Source organism: Bombus bifarius, unplaced genomic scaffold, assembly GCF_011952205.1.
Source record: "Bombus bifarius isolate JDL3187 unplaced genomic scaffold, Bbif_JDL3187 scf7180000009471, whole genome shotgun sequence".
NCBI lineage: Eukaryota > Metazoa > Arthropoda > Insecta > Hymenoptera > Apidae > Bombus > Bombus bifarius.
Genome location: NW_022885141.1, coordinates 322775 through 346207, shown reverse-complemented (window position 1 = coordinate 346207; position 23433 = coordinate 322775). Strand labels below are relative to the sequence as shown.

At 37.1% G+C, this 23433-nt stretch overlaps 1 pseudogene; it reads right to left on the bottom strand.

Moving 5' to 3' along the window:
• Positions 1–13809: 13809 nt before the first annotated feature.
• Positions 13810–17145, bottom strand: LOC117215238 (annotated as a pseudogene).
• Between the last annotated feature and the right edge of the window lie 6288 nt (positions 17146–23433).

Below are 23433 nucleotides of genomic sequence, written 5' to 3'. Positions count from 1 at the left end.
TAGCTGCTGGCTATAGATGTTGCCTGCTGAGGTACTGCTGTATGTTTCTTCTCATTTTAACACTTTCCTAACCTAAGGCGCTAACCACTGCACTACCGTTGTCCGGTATTAGTTAGTGTCGAGTGGCGGTATTCGTTGTCGAGTGCCGTCACATATCTATACGAATGCTAAACAAACGAAATGGATTTACGGAGCTACCGGCGTTGTCTGTAATTACTGTCTGCATTCTAAAGAACTTTAATCGAATTCTAAGTGAATATGACCAAGAATATCAGATGGGATGCAATTCAACCTAAGCAGTGTACAATGACACCGACGAACCTCCTTCTTCTATTACACTTATTATCACTAGCTATGTTTCTATGACTCATCATCTTAATTGCGTTTCCATGCTCTTTGATTCTAACGTTTCCAAAAATAAGTCGAAGGTCATCGACAGTTGATAAGGCTGCCATTCAGTGAACAACATATTCGTGATATATATGCGTTGCGTCGTTCCTCTAATGACCGTTCCTTTGCCTCTTTGCTCATTGTTACTTATGAGGAGAAATGTGTAACTAAAGCAATATACGAAATTTCCTTAATTTCATTAGATTTCTTGTTCTGTTTAACATAAGCTTTATATTCGTGAAGGATTGTACCGTCGTGTTTACGCTTTCAATGTGATTTCTAATTAAACGGCGAAGATGATCTTATGAAGTCTACTTGTTTGCAAACTGTCAACATTAAATTAATACAAAATTCTTATCATCTCTGCTCACAGCTGTACCTTCAGCCGATGTCACTGATCCCTCGAAAACGTTCTGACTTTTAATGTAATGGTTCATATTTAAATTCTGTAAAAAAGACATTCATAAACATTATGTAATTTTCCAAATGAATCACTGCAAATATTTCCTATATTATTCCTTTATCATAGAATACTTTCACTCTTGCAGTTCAAAATATCGACTTTTCATATTTACAACTTGTACGTGATTCGTACTGATAATGTTGCTGATAACATATTTATGTATTACGTTGTTGTGCGTCGAAATATGTCGACGGTTCGGAGGGAGATAAATTCTGATCCTGGAAATCGCTGGTCGGGTGGGAGCTCGAGAAAAGGCCTCGCTCCTGACCGAGAGCATGGCAGGGTCATTAGGAATACCCCCGATAAGGTCGCCGTGCCTCAGAAGATGGCAAAGTCAACACTTAACCAACCGAATAAGGGGATCTCCTCTCTGCGAAGAACATCGCTACATGACCGAACGGGAAGATCTCCCTTCCTGACTTTAGCAACGCGTTTTTTTTTCTTTTCTCTCTTTGTTCTTATCATCAGTTATTGTGTACCTAGAATTGTTCCCAATTAATTGCGCTACCCTTTCTGCTTTCATAAAGCACAGTATATAATAAAATACACTAAATTAGTGGTGTTAAAATTAATTAAATATTTACATTATCAGTTATGACTAAATAAACTTTTAATCGAACGATACCACACTGTGAAAGAATATCAAAGTGCATTATGAAATTTAGGAGAGAAGACATCCCGCAGACTAGCACAGGCAGGAAAACGAGAGAAGATGGAATCAGTTTCAAAGCTTGGTGGAGCAGGGGATCGACCTGGCGGTAGCTACTGAGCCATACTACGTACCCGACGAGTTTCAAGGCGCGGATGTCTAGGACAACCCGGTCGCCATTTTTTGGACCGGAATTAGGGGAGCATCACTTGCTCGGTAATTGGTCTGGGTCGGTTGTTTGTTGCGACGGGTGGGGGGGGGGGGATAAGAAAGTGCGCCCGGGCTTAGTGTCATCGAGGCCGTCCTGCCAAACTAGAAGGTTTGGTTGGACGGCGGCGGGTTTCCCTTGACGTCCAAGGTTATGCAGGTGCTCACCGGACACGGATGCTTCGATGAGTACTTGCATCGTATACGGAAGGAGGCGACTAGGCGATTCTTCGGGCATTGCATGGCGTGGCTTGCGCCACGCCGCTGTGTTATCGTGGAGATAGAGGCTGATCTCTCGCTGCCGGCGGTTCTAGGGATCATGTTGAAGAAGAAGGGCTGCTGATGGTCACTACCCTGTGTCCTCCCCCCCGAGGACGCATAATGCCTATGAAGATTTCCTGCACGTAAAAAGAAAAGAAAAAGGTCCGTCTGAGAAGAAATGATCATTTTTAGCATAATCGTTTAAAAAAATTGCATATAACACGAAACCTATCGTCTATATAAACAGCTATGTAAGCAACAGCTTCATTTTCAACAATATCTCCTATTATTGTTTACGGATCTAGTGAATGACGTCTACAATTTGTTTGTTAATAACAAAATTTTATTATAACAATAATTGACATAAAAAGCACAAAGGTATAATTATAATTAATATAAGGTATAAATAAAGGTATAAATATAATTTTCACTTAGCAATGGAATATAAATCATTATTTTGCATCAATAATAATTTTTTGCATACATGTCGTTTAGAAAACAGATGTATTCAATTATACAATATTATATGTATAATATTATATACAATGTATTAATACATTTTTTCAGTTAGATCTTAAATTATATTTTTTCCCGATTACTTACAAGTTATTAATAATGAATTGAATATACAGGTATTAATTGGACAGAAAATGATGTTTGTTTAACTGAAACTAGATGCGATACTCGTATCTATCTCAAATAACTTTACAGTTATTTGGCAACTCTCGTCACAACGAATCTCTCTCTCTCTCCCACCCCTCTCTCTCTCTCCTTCTCTCACTCTCTCTCCCTCCCTCTCTCTCTCTTTCTCTCTCTCTCTCTCTCATTCACTCACTAGCAACTCTAACAACTCTACAACACTGATAACTCGATCAACTCTCTCAACTCTACTCTTCCATGTCTCGATCAACTCTGACTCTCGCAACACCCTCACTTTTCGACTCGCATACTCTGACGTCCCGGTCATCAAACCGGAAAGCGTCCTTCTGCTCTAACGTTGTTTATTGTTTTTCTCATATCTTTGCAAGAACTAAGTGACTTTAGTCACATAGGTGCTCTTAAATGTAAACGAACCACAGAAGGCCGACGTACACGGTTTTTTCTATTTTCAACCGATCTCGAATCAAACTCTTTTATGATATTACAATTAATACATTTATTATGGTTTAGAATGAATTTGAATCTTTGAATAAAATTTTTCCTTGTTTCTAGGTAGAAACCTATACATATTGTCCGTTTCTTGATTCAAGGAATCTAACCCGTTCAATTCGTTATTAAATCGAATCACTTCTTCGTCAAGGTCTAGCTAAAGATTTTCTTCGTTAAATTCCAAAGTGTAGGTTGTCGTTATATCTGATCTATCGCTTAAATCAATTAAGGTCAAATCATCAGCTTTTTCAGTGTTTGCCCTTTTAAGCAATAACCGGAATCACCGGAATGTTTGCCTGACATGTACCATATTAATCTGTGGCGAAAATTTAAAGCTCATGGCTGATCATTCGTCACTCTCATACTTCATAAGTACCAAAAAAAGATTCTCTCAGCAATCCTGTGTCAATAGATATGTTAGAATAAAATACATTTTGAAAATGGACGAATTAAACTGTTCTGTGGATGCGGCAGCAATTTCTGAAGAGAAATGTTATTTAAAATAATCCTATTTTTTTTTATTGAAACCAAACAACGGTTATTGTCTTGAATCAAAAAACCTTCCTTACCGCATAACATTGCATCTCCGACAGTCGTCTTGAAAAAAATCCTTTTTATATAGGTATTTTTTGTCTAATGTGAGTCAGAGGCACCTAAGTTCTATTGAGTAATTTTGAAAATAAAATTTAACTCGGTTAAATTTGCAACGGTAGCTTTAATATGTTCCAAATTTAGGAAAAAGCATGACTTAAAGAGTTATTTCCTGTAAGTTTTAACAAATGAGGTCCATCATTAGAAAGAAAAATTATTGTTACGACCGTTCGCGGAGAGACGCGGTCGCGAGGAAAACGCGTCAGCGAGAGAGTCGTTCCTCTGTTTCGATTAAGATAACAGAGGTAGTTTAATGAATTTAACACTGTTTTAACGGGTTAATATAAAATAGTAAATTTGACAATAATATGATGCCACAAATTGTTTAACAATGAATACAGTAAATATGTTACAGAAAGTTGACCCGACTTTACGATATCTCTCAATGAATTTGTGGCGAATGAAAAGAGAGTCGTGCGTTTCGTCCCGAGACTACCGGTGGACTCGTCAGTAAGGCTATGCCCGGTAGTCCCTGCCTTAGACGTAGAGGGAGTCTCGCTAGGTGCGGTATTTGTATCAATCGCTCGTATATTCGACCGCTAGCGAGTTAGACAGATAGACTCGTTGTCGTCATAGCCCTCTAGTGTTGGCGGTTGGTACCAGCGGATCGCCCGGGAGGTGTTGCGCCGCGTTGATGCCTCGACCTGTCTGCGTCCTATTGATACCGATCCGCCACAAATTCGTTAGATTATGCGACTTTAATTTTAATCGTCAGATCTCTCGATGTATAACGTTTGACTCTTCAGAAGGGACTGATTGCTCTTCGATCATTTCTTTGTCTTCTCTGGGAGACGACCCCCATGTAACGTCAATTCACATCAGAGACCAGGCCACACACCACGAACAGGATGGCACCCAGATGTCTGCATATCCTTGGTGCGCACCCTCAATAGTCTTAAGTGCCCACCAGGGGCCTTGGCATTTTCATAGTTAAGGTCCTTCGGACCAAGCGAGTATTTCCTGTCTTAGATTTCCCTTTACATTTATTGTCTACCACGTATTAGCTTAGTTATTTGGTTTTCTTCACATCTGGTATGTTCCGTTAGCAATTTTCTAGCGAGGGCGGCTAAAACCCTTCCTGGTACACCAACCGTCTTATTATCCAATCGGAGACGGTGTCTACTGCCCTCACTTCCTTAACCAAAATTGTCATCAACAAATCCGATAGTCCCGTGTCCTTAGACGCACCCACCCCTAGCTTTCCTCAGACACAGTATCGTCAGTAAAACTTCACTTATTCTGTATCCTTAGAATAGTCAACATATCTATATCGGTCTCTACCCTTATAAGTCGCGTACTTAATGTATTGTTGTAACTAAGTCTTACATAACGTGGTTAGAGTGAATTGTGATTTATGTTAATTCAGTGCGTGTTACATTGTGATTGCTGAATTCACAATAAAGGTTGATTAAAACAAAGTTAATAGTTATGTTACGACTCAACTATATTTTATTTTCACGAACCAACCCTAAAAATTACGTGACACCCACTACGTTCGAGTCACGCCACCGTTCGCGCCTATGATCACGTATGCCACCTTCTTATGTGGAAAAGTAATGGACCAAAATTGACGTTTATAGATCTCGCTGCTTGGTGACAACTATGCGCTCGTAGATACATTGTATATGTTCCGTAGGGCAGATAAGACGATCTGCCTGCGACTCTGTAGGACCGCGAGCGACGGTTAGAAATACAGCCTGTGGCGTAACAATTATACATCGTTACCAGATGAATGTACGGAACAAGGCTTTTGGAATTTCTCTGCCCAGGTACTGATTCATTTAAAACTTTACTATTAGTTGGTGCAAATCACAGGTAAATGCGACAACAATGCAGCAATGCTTTGTACAATTGAAATATGACGTCGTTTACTCTATCCTTGACCAGAAATTTATCGTAATGATAGAAAATAATTATCTTTTAATTATCTAACAGACCTCCGAGAATAACAAGTCTCACAGTTTTGCGAATTTGTGTGTTCCTTTTGTGTATTTCCATCCACTGAGAAACGTATACGTGGCTGAAACAACTGATGCTTTTCGTTTCATGAGTAATAAAACGTTGGATAGAATGCCTTGGTGAACTATCATCTGAATAGCCCATTTTCTAAGCGTTGATAAAGCTGAAAATGGATAATGATTCTTTCTCAAAACGTGATAGGCTTCTGGACTCACGGTGCTCAATATTATGGCAGTACACATGGTTGCCACACTCCACTTGACTCTTTTTTTTTATCATTTATTAGAACATTACTGAAAACTCTCAACGCGAGAATTGATTGTAATTTTAACAAATAAATAAAAAAAAAATTTGTTAGAACATCTATTTGTTTTTTAATGAATATCCTCTTCAATATATTACGTACATTTTCTTTGATTATGTTTTGTAATTTGAGATGTTCCTCTTTCTAATCGATTTAATTTTATTTCAGCATTTTGTTTTCTTTACTCCTTTTCTTCAGTTATTCGTTTAAATCGTTTGTATCTTTCGTTTGATATTTGAAAAAAATACAAATTATTAAGAAAACCTTTTTTTTCTGTTTATTGATAGGTTATAATACTATGAAAACGTTGTGAAAATGTCAAATTTTATAACACCCTAATTTCTTTAGAATAAATATCTTCATTTATTTAAAGTAGATACTTTACTACACATTACACAAAATTAATTAGAGTAAATTTTTGTGATTCTCGGCTAGCTTGCTCAGAAGATGTATCTCCATCACTTTCTATCGATGTGTTAATTACATTAGTTGTAATTGTATTGGGACTGTTTTCACTGGTGAAAAAGAAATTTTAGATAGAGTGAATATATTATATTATATAATATACAATAGTACTAGTAGCATATATTAATATCAATAATTGACAATTTGCTAAATAAGCTGATTTTTCTTTGTATTTTCAGCATGGAGAAATGTATAGAGCTTATACGAGCTACAGAAATGTAATTAATTGAACCATTACAAATACATAGAACAAACAAATACTCATATATTATAACCGTGAATACCATTTTGAATGTTAATTTTTTTATTTTAGGCTTCCACCCATCTGAAAGCGATTTCCTTATTTTTAGAAAATAGAAAGAGAAAAACACTCAATGACAAACTTACTAACATTACACATGATATATCTAACTATTTATATGTCGGAGATGAAAGGAAACCGGAGCCTTTCCTTTGAAATTTTGGGAAAATCCTCTAATACTTTAGCCTAGATTCTATCAGCAGTAATTAAGCAATTGTTGTCATTCAGTCTGATTGTAATTTTTCGAGGTTTGTGATAGTGAGCTCGAGGTAGTTGGGCTCGAGGCGACACAACTGATCGCCGAACGTAGCCACGGTCAGGGGATGGACGTTTTACCTGACGGAGGTGTGGATTGGTTGTATGGTTCTCCCTGGAAATGTGGTTGTGCTGACATACGGCCTCAAGAACGGGCCTAGCCACGTGTGATTTTACCTCGGAGGTGCCAATATAATGGGACACACGTTGTATTAATAATGAAACTCCAGGCAGAAACTGCCTAGCAACGGCGATTGGAACTTTCTCGATGCTTCTAATGAGTATAAAACAAAGGAACGCAATTGTAAAGAGTGGAAAGTTTTCATCAGTCTGGCGTGCGATTCGTGCGATCGCCTTGGAAAGTTACACATCTAGCAGTTTATACCGAGCGTCCCAGCAATAGTATTTTGTGCTTGAAAGTATTCTACGCTTAGTAAAGAGTTATCCTTGACCGTGGATTCGTTATCGAACCCAAGAACATTATCAATTGCATCTTGCGTATTTAAACACCACGGTTGTTCGTTAAACTTTGTAAAAGTCATTTTTGTACCTGTAAATATAATCTCTGTTGTACAAAACGATGTCTAATTTAATTATTGCAATTAACTTTATACGGAAAGTTTTTTCTATAAAATCAAAAATGATAGAGGTACTATATGGTTCCCATTTAAATGTCACGCTTTGTATATTCAAGATAGTAGTCAGATGGCGCTCTTGTCACGTAGGAGACACAAGAAATCACGAAACTGACAGATCACCGGTGATTCCTCGCGTCGCAGTTCGACCGTTTCACAAATAAGGTAACGAATTGAACTTTAGACACAGTAGTAAAATTTATTGTACGAATCCAACAGAGTGCCGGTTCAGAGTATTAGAACAGAGAATGTCGAGAGCTGATTTTAGCAAGGTTTATATACTATGGGTTTGGCTCTTATAGAGGGGGTGTTGCCGGGGGTGTCGCCCAAGCCCAGGTCAGAGATCGCCATGCTGTTACTGTTTTCTGACACTGGAACACTCTCTACGTTGTCGTTTCGATGGTCCGCGGGATGTTCGTTAGATCCCCTTGGATTTCCTATCGCAAATTTATGGCTCTGTGACACTCGCTTGGTTCAACCGCCATGACTACATAGAAATCTTTTACTCTCCTACAGAACCACGGTAAAATATACAACGTACTATATACAACGATATAAAGAACACAGTTTGTTTTCCTTCCAAATAAATTAAAAAATGTTTGCGTCTTGTTTGATGTTTTCACGGTTGCAGGATACAATATCTTTTTAAACGTACATATCCTTTCATAAAACTAGCATTTAATTTTACTGTAACACAAACTTAGTTCTCAGATTTCTACTCGGAATAATACTAAACTTTTACGTCATAAGTGTAAATTGCAAAGTAATTAATAAAATATAAAATATAATACATGTATAAATATAAACGTAATCTAACGTTATCTACATGATATGTATATAAATATCTATATTACCATTTTTCATTATTAGCTGTATTTTCGACCAGTTGCGGGGAGACGCGCTCGAGAGGAAACTCGTCAACGGGAGTTGTAAATTCCCGTTACGATTGTAATAATCGACGCCGCGAACAGATCGATCCCCTGATTTCCGTTGAAATAATAGGGGTGATTGAGGTGGTATAACGCTGCGATTAACGGGGTTATAAACTATGTATTTCCAACAACTTTACACAAGATAGTAACGCCGATGCGTAAGATGTCAGTGAAGAATAAATGGATTACTCTTAGATGAGAGAATCAGTGTAGAGGTGATGACTGATCTGAAGACAGAGCTCGAGTCCTGATAGATATGTTGTCGTCGAAGAAATCTTGAGGTGATTAGTCTGTTAGAACTGAAAGATAACTGAACCTCCGCTCTCATGTAATTACGGAGGAAAGCTCGGTGTGTGGGTATTTTTTGAACGAAGGAAGCGGATTCGTTGTTCACACTTTTCGTTATGAAAATTGAGTGTAACGATCCGCGATACCCATTGGTTATGTCCAGCGTTAATGAATGAAGATAGGAGGAGGAAGCCTCCTACCAACATGGTTCATGGGCGACCTTGTTTATGGAAAAAAGCAGCTTTTTCGTAAACCATACTCCACGTAAACCTTATTCCATCCATCGGTCAAGATAATCACCAGATGTCTCAGCATCCGTAGTCGGACCTGCAATAATCCTAAGATCCGTCATAAATTTTAGCATTTTTTACAATCAAGGCTCTTAAATTCCTCAAGTATCATTTAAGTAACGAGAATTTACGACTCTCGTTGGCGCATTCTACCATGAACGCGTCACTCCGCGAAGCGGACGAACAAGTCTATCTTTACTGCGTGTGACGGTAAATCCACATCAATATATTCTTAATCGTATGCGCTCGGCATTTTAATTAGCATAGGTTACTTTTAATGGACTCTGCACCTGCACACTGAACCGCGCGCATGTGTTTATAGCCGATATCAATGAAGTGTGTGGTAGAACAATGAGCGGCCTTGTGTTTCTTTTCATCGATTGTTATGTGTTTTCTTTTGTATCTACTTTCCTATAATATCTATTTGTTTATCTCTCATCCCTGTGAATTCTGTGGAAGGCATAAATCTGAAGGAAGGGCGAGGGCCAATACTCTTGATGTCGACAAGTGATGATTGCGACGAAACACGCAAATGTCATACACTTGCGAATATAACGCCTATCGTAATAGCAGAAGAAGGATTATCATCTACTTGCAATAAGCCTGCTATCGCGAATGAGATTCGTTGCGTGATTAAAAATGTAGTAAGTTGTGGTGCAGATATAATCAACGAGAAATTTGTAAAGAAGGCGATAACAAAATAAATGTTCGAGAATTCAATAACATCATTTAAATTATTGTAGTAATTAATGATCCGATGATATTTTTGATATATATTGTATTGATAATGATAATTGACAATTAATAGAAGACACAATTAAATATACAATGTCAAGGAATCTACAATCGCATGTTACTTGTTGTTATTTCCACTCTGTGTTCTTTACCAAAGATCGAACAACAATGCGACTTCACGATAGTAGATACCGACACGTGTGTCACAGGGCTTTAATGAATTTCGGCGTGAAGCACCTCAAGATACACATACCTTTAATAACATTACCCTCTTACTGAAACGGAATAATGTCATGCATTAATGATACGATTAACATTTTTACTACCAAAACCAAAGTAGAAATACCTTTGAATCATCTTAAGGCGTGAAAAATTGACAGCAGTTGACTTTTTATCATAGGTTGCTTCTACGTTTACATTTTAATGATATTTTCATTACGTATAAGTTTTTACTGATTAAGATGAAGGTGAAAATGTTTGAATTGCTAATTGCATCTCATACGAACGATCTATTGTGGTGGTATTGAAAAGAAATAACACACAGTCAGTGTAAAAGATATTCATACAATAACTAACTGTGACAAAAATTAAAATTATGGTAGAATATTGTTTAGTAAGAAATTTTTTGCAAATGAATAATGTTTATATATTCTTACAGGTCTCCAAAGTAATTTAAGAAAAAATTCCTGTTACATATTCCTGTTCTGAAAATATTAATAAGAATCTAGCTAATGATATAAATGTATGTGTAACATATATTCGAACAGTTCGCGGTTCATAGGATAAAAAGTATATAAATATTTTTAAGAATAATCTGCATCAATGCATAAAAAATGAATTTGGACGGCAATTTCGTCCTGATACAAGGTAACTATCCAAAGCACGATAATAAACGATATACAATGATATGCAACACAATGCTAATACACGATCGTTAATTTTGTATCATATTTGGAAACACTTAAAAATAGCATTATAGTACAAACATTATTGAAAATATATGGGACCACCTGAAACGAAAAATATCGAGTCACCATATTTCATCAAGAAATCATTTAAAGGAGGTTCTTTTAGGAGAACGAAAAAATATTTCCATGACAGTTTGAAGCCATAAAATCAAATGGAAACTTCCTACTAACAAGAAACGGTGGAGATCGGTTAGATTCTGAATTTGATAAAACTTTGTAGATTTGAAAGGCGGCGCATAATATTAGACTCGTATCTTTTTTAGCTGCGATATGCCTAATGCTAATGCCTAAGAGATTATTTCGGAAGCAGTTAAATGCAGATAAAAATTTGTTAATACAAATTTCACGATGTCCAGCGTATTGAAAGAAACCTCTCTTGTTAATCACAAGTATTCAAAATTGTTTGAAGAAATTACGCTAGTCATGTTCATTTGAGAGATTATGGCAGCAATACATATGACAAAAAAAATTGCATTTTTATTATCAATGCTACGACATGTATATATATGGGTTCTAATTAATGTAAATATCCTATTTATATTCCGATATTTCATTTTGTATTTATTACGCATACGACCGAAATCAGTGTCGCCGACGATCAACGGTACAAGCATTTTCACTGATGATTTGATAATAGTAGTGGCCGTGGATGCTATCGTTCGAGAATGTTTATTAGAACTAATAAGGATTACGATTTTTGTACATTCATATTTTTACTAATCTGATTACTACAAACCAATGCAATTATATATGCATATTGCTATATATCGCATTTTTAATTTTATTACATTCGAAGTCCAATATTGTGGAACCTGAAGAACGAGGTGGTCCATGAGGAGCAGGTCTGCGTTCTGTCCGCAAGAACACAAATGTTTAATTAAAAAATTGGCGAACTGGTCAACAATGAGGTAGGCCGTAAGCAATCATACATGCAATAGATTGAGTTTACGCCTGTGCATTAACATTAATACAATTTGTTATGGAGTCACGAACGTAAAAATCGCAAATATAATGCACTTGTTATCGATGCAGGTACATAATTCCATTCTTGATTAAATCAAAATTAAAATTATCGCATGCAGTCTTTCGCGAACCATAACCCTGATATATCTTGATCGAGGATGTTACTGCATTGGTTATATGGCATAAAAGCGTAGTTGCATCATAAGTAGCATCCGATGGCAAAATTTGTTAAAATTATAAGTTTTGTCTCACATTCGCCGATGATTGATTTAAAATATATTATGTAAACACTTTAAGGAATATACATGAGTAAAGGCGATATTTAATCTTCTTTTTAGGAACACATGGTCGATTTAATCTTTGATATGGATTTAAATGCCGTAATATTAAGTTCTGGATCGCCAAGTTTTTCACTTAGTTGCTGAAAATATATTGTGAATAACGCCAATTTAAGGAGTGGAAGGAGTAGTTTGCGAACCATATATCCCTGTGCTTGGCTTCATTTCCTTACACGAACGAAAATGTCAACTCGAGCATAGTGCAGAACGATTCCAAATGAACGATGCATGGTTAGTAGCTTACAAGTCGTAGAGAAGCAGATTACGGGATTCGCAGACGTAAATCATCCTGTGAGACGTTTTTTAAGAAAAGTCATAGATTGAACATCAAACCTGCATGCTCATTAAAATCCGTAACGTCATATCGTAAACTGCACAGGGTGTTTTCGAATTGAGAGGATTAGTATTTCCTCTGAACCTTCGCCGTCATAAATAATTAATAAACAAATATACATGTAAACAATTTTTTTGCAAGTTTACACATCGTAGGAAAATCACACACGCACTGCGGTGGCCGAACTGTTCCGAGATAAATCGTAACAAAAATAGCAATATTCACAGAAAAACCACGTACGCATTACAAATTTATGAGCTGTTAATAAATGTGGCAATACGCTGTCTTCTATGAATCACACACAATTTCTGTACAAATCATTGATCATTTATATTGCGATATTCACATACATACACATGAAATAAAACCCTACATCCTATTTATATCTAACTTAAATAGAAACCTACCTACTACTTATTATGTGAAATAATATTTTATTCAGCATGAATATTACATTTAGTCTCTATTTCGTTGATTGTATCATATATTTTAACGCCGACTGGTCAAAAAACGACAAGGTTTGTGAGTAAACAACTTGAGAATCAAAGTGAGCCTTTAGAACTAATGAAGGATTCTTAGAAAAGTTTTACTTTAGAATTATTTTATTTTAAAATATATTTATTTTCTATCATCATTGTTTATATCTCAGTAGACTTTTCAATGGTAAATTATTATTGTCAACGAATAACTATCTCGTAACATTTGTATGTTGGAGAATGAAAGAAGTTTTTGTCATTATAATTGTGGCGGATCGGTATCAATAGGACGCAGACAGGTCGAGGCATCAACGCGGCGCAACACCTCACGGGCAATCCGCTGGTACCAACCGCCAATACTAGAGGGCTACGACGACAACGAGTCTGTCTAACTTACTAGCGGTCGAATATACGGACGATTGATACAAATACCGCACCTAGCGAGACTCCCTCTACGTCTAAGGCAGGGACTACCGAGCATAGCCTTACTGACGAGTCCACCGCTAGTCCCGGGACGAAACACAAACTCTCTTTTCATCCGCCACATAATATTGACATTATAATGGAAAAATGTTCATATTCAGTAAGCAGATGAATTACTTACAGCTTTGAAATCATGTTCGTATAAATACCTGCATTCTTATTAAAATTTTATAGAAAAAATAAACAATGTCATAAATGGATTTATTTAGAAAGGAGACGAATGATAAAACAAAGTGAAAAGGATGATAAATCCCTTCCTCATAAATTGTATTCATATTGTCTTTGGTTCAAAAATAAAAAAGTAACGTTCAAGTAGTCAGTATACAAAACATAGTATTATCCATAACAAAATTTTTATACCGGATATTTTGGTGATCTGATGTATCCAGTACAACCTGAAATAACCAACAATATATGTATTTATATGTCGGGTTATCATTAGGATTTAAGTCGCGTAATGTTTCTTCATTTGAATTAGCCATTGTTTAACAAAACAGAGAATATATTTACACGAATAAACAAGATTTTACAAAATATTATGAATAATGAGTTTTAAAATGATATGATTGATTAACAAATGATAAGTTTAATTAATAATTAGATTAAAGAATAATAAGTTTTATCGAACAATAAGAGGAACGAATAATATATTTTACGAATGATAAATTTAACGAATAATGAAATTAACGATTGATAGGTTTTACGAATAATGAATTTAATTTACGCTATTAACAATGTTCCGGGGTTCAAACGAATCCACGGTCAACGGGATAACTCTAAATAATTTTTATAACACAAAAATACGTTTGCTGAATCACTCGGTAAATTACTTGATGTATCACTTTCCAAGGCGATCACACGAATGAATATCTGATTAAAATCTTTTTCGTTATACGACTGAATTTGTTTGTTATATTCTCGCTGGAGGCATCGAGAACGTTCCAATCGTTGTTGCTAGGCAATATCTGTCAAAAGTTTGTTGTATACTCTTTGGAAACGTCGAGAAAGATCCAAACGCCGATACTAGGCAATTTCTGTCTGGAGATTGATTCCAAATACAACGTGTCCCATTATATCAGCATCTCTAAAGTACAATTCTATGTGATTTCTAGGGAGAACAATACAACCAATCCACACCTTCATCAAGCAAAACGTTTATCCCGTGACCGTGGCTACGTTCAGCGACCAGTTGTCACCTCGAACCCACTTTCGCTTTTCACAAATGTCAAACAATTACAGACGACAATTGCTTAATTACAGTTATGATAAAATCTAGGCTAAAGCATTAGAAGGCTTCCTCAAAATTGCATAGGGAAGGCTCCGGTTTTCCTTTCATCTCCGACATATATTAGTTCCTATTTTTTTATTCGAAGATACTTTTATACGTACCTTGCTAATCGTTGACGGGCTGTTGACTGAAACTCTTGTTTTAGAACAAATTTCTTAATTCCCATCAGGTAAACTTCAACATACTTTTCTCAATTCATATCCCGTAAGTCTAGTTTGACCATATCGCTGTCGTTGAACATTTTCACCTTCCTGGCCAAGTCGGAACAGTTATCCCTTTGGAAAGTCCTTTCGTGCGTGGTGAAAACTGCTATCGACGTGAATAGCTTAATGCCATTTTTGAGAAGTTCCATCATTCTGAAATATCATTTTCATTTATTATTATAGATGAAGTCGGAGATTATCCCAGAAAGATTGCCCTCGTTGTTCGAGGATCGATAGAATACATTCATTGGTATACTATTGTTTACTATTGTATACAGTATTGGTATACTGGAACATTGGTTTACTACCTCGGAGTCTTAAAAAGATATCTATAAAGAACGCACGAAATACATGCGGAATTACACTCGGACCATTGTACATACATCTAGTAGCTAGGACTGAACAACCTGGATACCATAGCGTATCGTTCAGTGGCATTTCTGTGCTATATTTTTCCATAGCATTTAGCATCGGACCTCATCTTGTAAATTGAAACATTTTCATTTGTATACTTATTGGAATTATACTTAAAGTAAAGTTTACTATCATCCGAGTATCTCGGGGAATATTATGGAATTTGAATAAATATTATATTGTATCGCTATTCTTCTAAATTAATGACATATTGGGATCTTCTACGTTCGATTGCGTTTCCAGTATCCAAATTACTTAAATAAATTCGAACTTTTAGAACACTCTAACATTGGAATTACATTAGTAGAAAAAAATTCGTAATAAATATTACTTAAAAGGGTTAGCGTTCCTCGTACAGTTGTAAACTTTAACTTCAAGATCACGATGTAGCGTGGCATGTCATTCAGTACATATTATCGTGTCGATTACGAAATCAACAGGCACTAAGTCCAATCTCTCCTGCCCCGTACTGCTGTTGCACATCCTCTGCCGATTAGCATAATGGTACCTGATAACATTAAATTGGTTTAGAAATTATTTGTGAATTTTGATTGCCAGAAATATAGCGCTAAATAGATAAGAGAGAATTCTCGTAATAATGAGCAACAACAAATATAAACTATAATAATGATGATCTAGTGGAAAGCCTCTCATTTATCCTCTTACAAACAAATCGATTAACTCCACTTTCGTGAAATGTAAGGAGCGTTGAACAATTACTATTGAAAAAAATCTATGAAAATACCTGTAAATGCAGAAATATTCTGTATCCATCCAGGACGTGGTTCTTCCACAGAGACTCCAATTATACTTGGTCGGACTATCGCAACTGACAGATCTTTGCACTTGCTTGTTACTATCTGCACTGCCAAATTCTTACTGAATGTGTATGTGTTTGGATCAGTTCTTAAAATTTTTTTTTCTATTTGGTTGATGGACGTTTTTCCTAATTTGTCACACATATCGATCACCTCTGAAGGTTTCAAACTCGTGCTGCAAAATCAATAATATGTGAACATATTCTTCACTTTACAATTATAAATATAATATTCGTAAACGACGGAACAACGCCTGTGTATAACTTATCCTTACGTATAAACTTCTTCCCCGATCTCATAAGCTGTGCTAACGTGGACGAAGCTAATCGGATGGCTCAATTCGTTCCAAAGTTCGATAACACGAGTAGTACCATTCGTATTCACATTAATAGCTGCGTGCAACGGCTCGTTGAATCTCACAGTGGCCGCGACATGAAACAATATGTTTACTTTCTCTAACTACACATTTCTATTTTCTCGCGAAGGACTTAAATCCGGTAGACTCACGCCACCTTTCACATGGTAAACTTTAGTCAAAACTGAGGGATGTTTCGCTTTGATGTTGTCGTAAATCTGAAAACAAAATAACACCAGCTCAATTCCAGAAAAGAAATTTAATCAATTTGGCTCCTGACAAGCTTAAATATTGAAAGAAACAAGAAGAATATTTACGAACGGGATCATCTATGAGCTTCTTAAATCGCTGTTCTATCGTTTCGTTAGTTTTTGGGCGAATTAGTATAAAAATGGCAGCGATGCGTGTACGCAGTGATGCATCAGTTTTTCCAGTAGACCTACTCCCACGAATCCGGTCGCTCCAATCACAAGGTTCCCACTATCGGCGTTGAATTCCACGGGAGCGAGTTTGTCTTATTCAATCCTTCATTGGTCCCATTTTCATTTGTTTCTTTATTGATTGTATCCATGTCTCAGGGTCTTTACATTTTCAGTTCTAATATTTGCCATAGATTAAAATTTATAGATATTATATTTGCCATAGATTCCCGACAAACAGTGTTTAGAAAAAGTAAAGAATTATGTGACTTAACAGGCAAGAAAGTATGGAATCCATAGATATTTAAAGAAACTGTCAAGCAATCTTAATCTGTATTTGAATAAATGAAATTTCATATGAAAGTAATTTTTCCCACATCCGAGCAGTATTGTGTCCCTGTTAGTTTTGATACCGGAGGCTCTACTGTATTTCAGATTACCTGGTTGAAATTTTATTGCCACAACAAACTGACGAATGTAATAATGTAAATGAGAACTGCGGTCAATGAAATCAACCATAACATTTAACATCATTACATGTTATATGACATATATTATATCCACATTCTTATTATAATTTTCATATATCCTGTAACTTTATTATATACGTATAAATGTATATATTGTTATATACTATATCTGTCATTGCATACATATATATGTGTAATATGTTTTTATATCATCATGCCTATGTATGTGTCACAGACGAAATTCGAGCAACTGTATATAACAAACCGAAATTCCGAACGCCTTATCGCGTGTGACCGTCCGGTCAGCACCCGTTCTCAGCCGCCTGAGTGGCATTCGATCACTCCAGCCGTTCTCCGAATTTTACACTAAGTATAAACAAAACCTTCTCCCACTCCAACGAATGGAAGAATATAAATGCTCCCTTCAAAATCATCCAGTCAGTCTAATAAAAAAATTCTTAACTAATCCAAGTATCGAAAGTGTATCATCGCGAACCGAAAAATTGTATAAATTGAGTAAAAAATAAAAAGAACTTAATCTCCTTTTCGGAAATTAACAAGTTCCTTATTTTTACCTTAATTTTACACGACATTTTTGGCGATCCGTGCCAGGATCTATTCACTTCAGTGCAAACGAAATTACGATTTCGGCGTACGCGCATCATTGAAGATCGAAGGATCAACGGACCCAGTGCGAATCTTTGCTACTACGAGGCCCTGCAGCAACTTTCAACGTTCCATTACGGTGAAACTAGACGAGAGGACTACGGTCAGCGCAGAGCAAGCCTACGAATAAGATTCGGAATCTAAAACCAACCAGAGAGGAAACATCCCTGAGACTCCTCAACGGCCATAGCTACTACGGTAAGCTGAAAAATCTGGATTCATTTTCACGATACCGTGTGAGAAAACCCAGTTTCTCAAGCGCTTCGAGTTCAAATAGCAACAGTAGTTCAGAATCAATAAGCTCAATTAGAATCATGCCCACATCACGAAAAGACAAAGTCGAAACTATTGAAACCGTTTCTACAAACGGAGGTACGGACAATTCGATTCGTGCCATACTCGACGTGATACAAAAACAAATTGAAATTCTTGCGCAACGTGTAGAAGAGACACAACGGACGGCCGACAGTGAAAATAAGAAGCGTGCCGCGGAAATAGAACTATTAGGCAAAAATATCTCCAAAATAAAAATAGGACGCGACGCTACTACAGAACTAGGCTCCCTTATTACTATGGACGAATCTGTTGCCGCGAGAGATAGAACTTCCCCACCATGCGTTCCAATTCGAACAGAAGAAGACAACCATCCCTCTTACGAAGACCGTCCACCGCAATTCGCCTCTCCGAGCTTACGGGCCAAAGACGCGATAGTATGTATTCCGCAATTAAACGGCGAAGACAATATCGGAGTAGAAGAATTCATACGCGAAGTACGCGAATTACGAGCCATGTGTAGCGAACCCACGTTACTATTAAAAATGATTAAAATCGGGAAAATCACGGGTAAAGCCGCAATGGCCATCTGCAATATATCGATATACGAATACGGACACCTGTACGATGCCCTAAGACGAAACGTAGCCACCCAAGACTCTGTTAGAGAACATCAAGACCAGCTACGCGAAACGAGACAGCGTCACGACGAAAGTGTGCAAAGTTATATCATCAGGTTCCGCAGAGCACTCAATAAGTTACAATACAGTATAACGAACGAATACCGTGACGAAATTACTAGACGAGCTATGAACGACAGGATTTTAAAAGACTCCGTGATCGATTTTATCCGAGGCCTGAAAGGCGAAATAGGACAATTACTACTCGCCAATCCACCATACAATATCCTTGAAGCCGAAAAGAAAGCCACCGACATCGAGCGATTCTTCAGGGAAGATCGAAATCGACGACTAAAACCAATAGAACGATTACGACTTCCTGAGCAGCAACGACTAACAACCAATAATCCTAATCCGATCACTAAAAAACCAACTCCAACACCCAATCCAATGCCAAGAAGCTTCCGACAAACCGAACAAATACCACTTGCCCAAAGGACACAATTAAAATGCTTCAAATGCAACCAAATCGGACATGTCTCCAGTCAATGTAAAAATTTTCGAACACCCAGCCAATTTCCGAGACCACCAGCAGTCCACAATCTCGAGACACACAAGGAAGAAATAGAGGAACCAATAGACCAGACCTACGAATTAACGCCACAACAGGAAGACTACCCACAGTACTTTTACGATCCGACGGACAGCGACATAAATTCCTCATTGACAGCGGAGCAGGAATTAATATACTCAAGCGAAGATGCGTATTACGACCAAGAATAACAAAAGAACAGAAATTCTCGATGGGACACTCTAAATTTAAAACCAACGAACACGCTTTGATAAAACTATTTGGCAAAACTCTAGAATTTTTTGTGGTAGAAGACAACTTTCCAATTATAGAAGACGGCATACTCGGTTTGCCAGCCCTATCTAAATTCAAATTTGAACTCTCGAATCAACAATTAAAACTTGACAATAATATACTTTTATTGCAACAGGAAAACGACGTACCTCCAAAACAAGCAGTGTCAAAAACAGTCTACCTGGAAGGAAAACCGACAACGATATGCTTTATCAATGGTGGTGAGTGCCCAGCCAAAATGACTAATTTTATCGAAAATTCAAATACGTATGATCAAGTCTCCACGTTTAAAGATTTAGTTAGACTTTCGCATATAGAGAAAACCCTCCGTGAACCAATCGAAAAGATATTGCTGTTCTACCTTGACGTATTCAATCTAGAGACCGACTTATTACCATGCACTAATCTTGCTAAACACACAATAACGTTAAAAGAAAATAAAATCATTAACACAAAATCTTACCGACCGCCTGAATGCCATAAAGAAGAAATCAAACGACAAATGGACGAAATGCTACAAAAGAACATTATAGAACCATCTGATTCTCCTTACAATTCACCAGTCTGGGTAGTACCAAAAAAGGCAGACGCCTCAGGGAAACAGAAATGGCGAATTGTAATAGACTTCAGAAAAATAAACGAACTAACTGACCAGGACGCATATCCATTACCTGACATAGACGACATACTATCTCAACTAGGCAACGCAAAATTCTTCTCAGCCCTCGATTTATCCTCCGGATTCCACCAAATCCCAATGGACATAGACTCTAAAAAGTACACAGCATTCTCCACACCACAAGGACACTATCATTACAATAGGATGCCATTCGGTTTAAAGAATGCACCTGCAACATTTCAACGCATGATGGATACCGCGCTAAGAGGACTCATAAATAAACATTGCTTCGTATATTTAGACGACATTATAATATTCGGACAGTCGATTGAAGAGCACAATAGCAACCTCGCGATAGTATTGCAACGCCTACGCGAACTCGGACTCAAAATACAGCCGGACAAGTGCGAATTTCTCAAACCAGAATTAGAATATCTTGGACATATAGTAACCGCCGAAGGTGTAAAGCCAAATCCCAAAAAATTAGAAGCCGTTAGCAATTTCAAACAGCCACGTAATCCCACAGACATCAAATCGTTCTTAGGACTAGCAGGTTATTACCGTAAGTTCATCAGAAACTTTTCTAAGATCGCGAAACCATTGACCGAACTTACAAAAAAGGAGACACCATTTCATTGGACAGATAAAACCCAAGAAGCATTCCAGACATTAAAAGACAAACTCTGTTCATCACCCGTACTAAAATTCCCAGACTTTGCGAAACCATTCACATTAACGACTGACGCCAGTAACGAAGGTATAGGTGCAATCTTATCACAGGACGGACATCCATGTTGTTATATCTCGCGAACTCTAAACCCACCGGAACGAAATTATTCCACTACAGAAAAAGAACTTTTAGCAATAGTATGGGCCGTGAAACGCCTCCGACAATATCTGTTAGGACGGAAATTCCTCATCCGAACCGATCACCAAGCACTAAAATGGTTACAGAATTGCAAAGACCCCTCATCACGCTTGATGAGATGGCGATTAAAACTAGAAGAATACGAATACGACATAGAATACACGAAAGGAAAAGATAATACTGCAGCCGACGCACTATCTAGAATACATGTTCTGACCAGACGACGCGAAAATTTGAACATAGAACTCGATAAAAAATATCACGATTGGGAAAAATCTACCGACACGTTACCCAAAATTCTCAAAATGACTCCGAACCGTAAATCTTTCTATCAATTATCCAAAACAGAGCTAGGAAATTACGACAGAATCGAATGGTTAACTAAATTAAACGAAATTATTCATATAAACGAAAAGATAGGTATAGGCGACGACAGTTTCACAGAGACCGAAAAGAACGCGATCAAACAAATTTTACTATTCCTGAACGACACCGTAAAAGAATTAAATTTTGCATGGGAACCAATTCAAACATATAGCGACGAAGAAATAGACGAATTATTGAAAGAAAATCACGATTTAGTAGGACACCCCGGTATACAAAAGACATACGATCGCATTCGTGAACGGCACAGAGTACCAGATTTGATGAAACGTATACAACAACATATAGAATCATGCGACACCTGTCAAACATCTAAAACTACACGTATCAGACCGCGCGAAGAACCTTGTATCACCGACACACCCCTCGAACCAAACGATAAAATTGCTATGGACTTATTAGGCCCACTGAAAAAGACGAAAAAAGGCAATCAGTACATTCTATCCATACATGACGAATTGACAAAATACTTAATACTCGTACCACTAAAAACTCAGCAAACGGAAACAATTTGGAACGCACTCTTGAATCATTACATTTACATCTTTTCCGCTCCAAAAAAGATATTAACTGACCGCGGACAGAATTTTATATCTAGTTTAATGCAACAGTACGAAGACGCGTTCAAAATCAAACATATCAAAACGACATCCTTCCACCCACAAAGTAACGGATCGTTAGAACGGACACACGCAGTAATAACAGACATGTTAAAATCGATACAGCGAAATTCGGATGAAGAATGGGACGATCAACTTAACTTTGTATGCCTTGCATATAACACAATGATACACGACTCTACTGGTTACACGCCATTCGAACTCACATTCGGACACCAAGCCAATCTTCCCTCCACAATATCCAAGAATCCCCAACGCACATACGCAGACGAAGTCACGTTCCGCAAAAAGGAATGGGACTCTAGACTCCGACACGCTCGCGAAACATTGATCAAAAGTAAACAGCGATATCAGCGCGATCAAAAACGTAAAATTATAAAACCTCAATCAGTTTTCAAAGAAGGAGACTCTGTTTTAATACATAACGATCATAAAAGGCATAAACTTGATGTGGAATGGTTAGGACCGTACACGATTGATAAAGTATGTACTCCATACTATCTGATTCAAGACAAAAAGATACACGGTAATCGTTTAAAACCTTACTTTCCAGGTCGACGCTCCTCTTTGCCGGAATAGTATCCGCGCAAATAAATATTACACCATTAGAAGGAAACTCTGTATTCGTAGAAAACATAGGAAAAGGATATTTATACAGCGACACTGCCAATGTAATAGTAGGATTAGACACTAGCGACATATACGAACAGATAAGCGCAATAGAATCATATAAATTAACGATAGACTCACGTGCAATCAGCAAACAATACGTCGAAGAGTTAGGCGGATTACAAAATCGCATCAATAACCTAAAACAACTCGCAAAACACTTGAAAGCGTTAACACATACCCGGAGCATACGAGGTTTGCTTAACATCATAGGTTCCGTATCGAAAAGTCTGTTCGGGACTCTCGACGATGATGATCTTACGCTCATAAACAAAAATATGGACAAACTATTCGATGATAATAATAAAATCAAGACCATAATAGCTAATCAAACAGCACTTATTAGAAAAATTGTAAACTCGGAAAACCTAAACCACTTAGAGAGA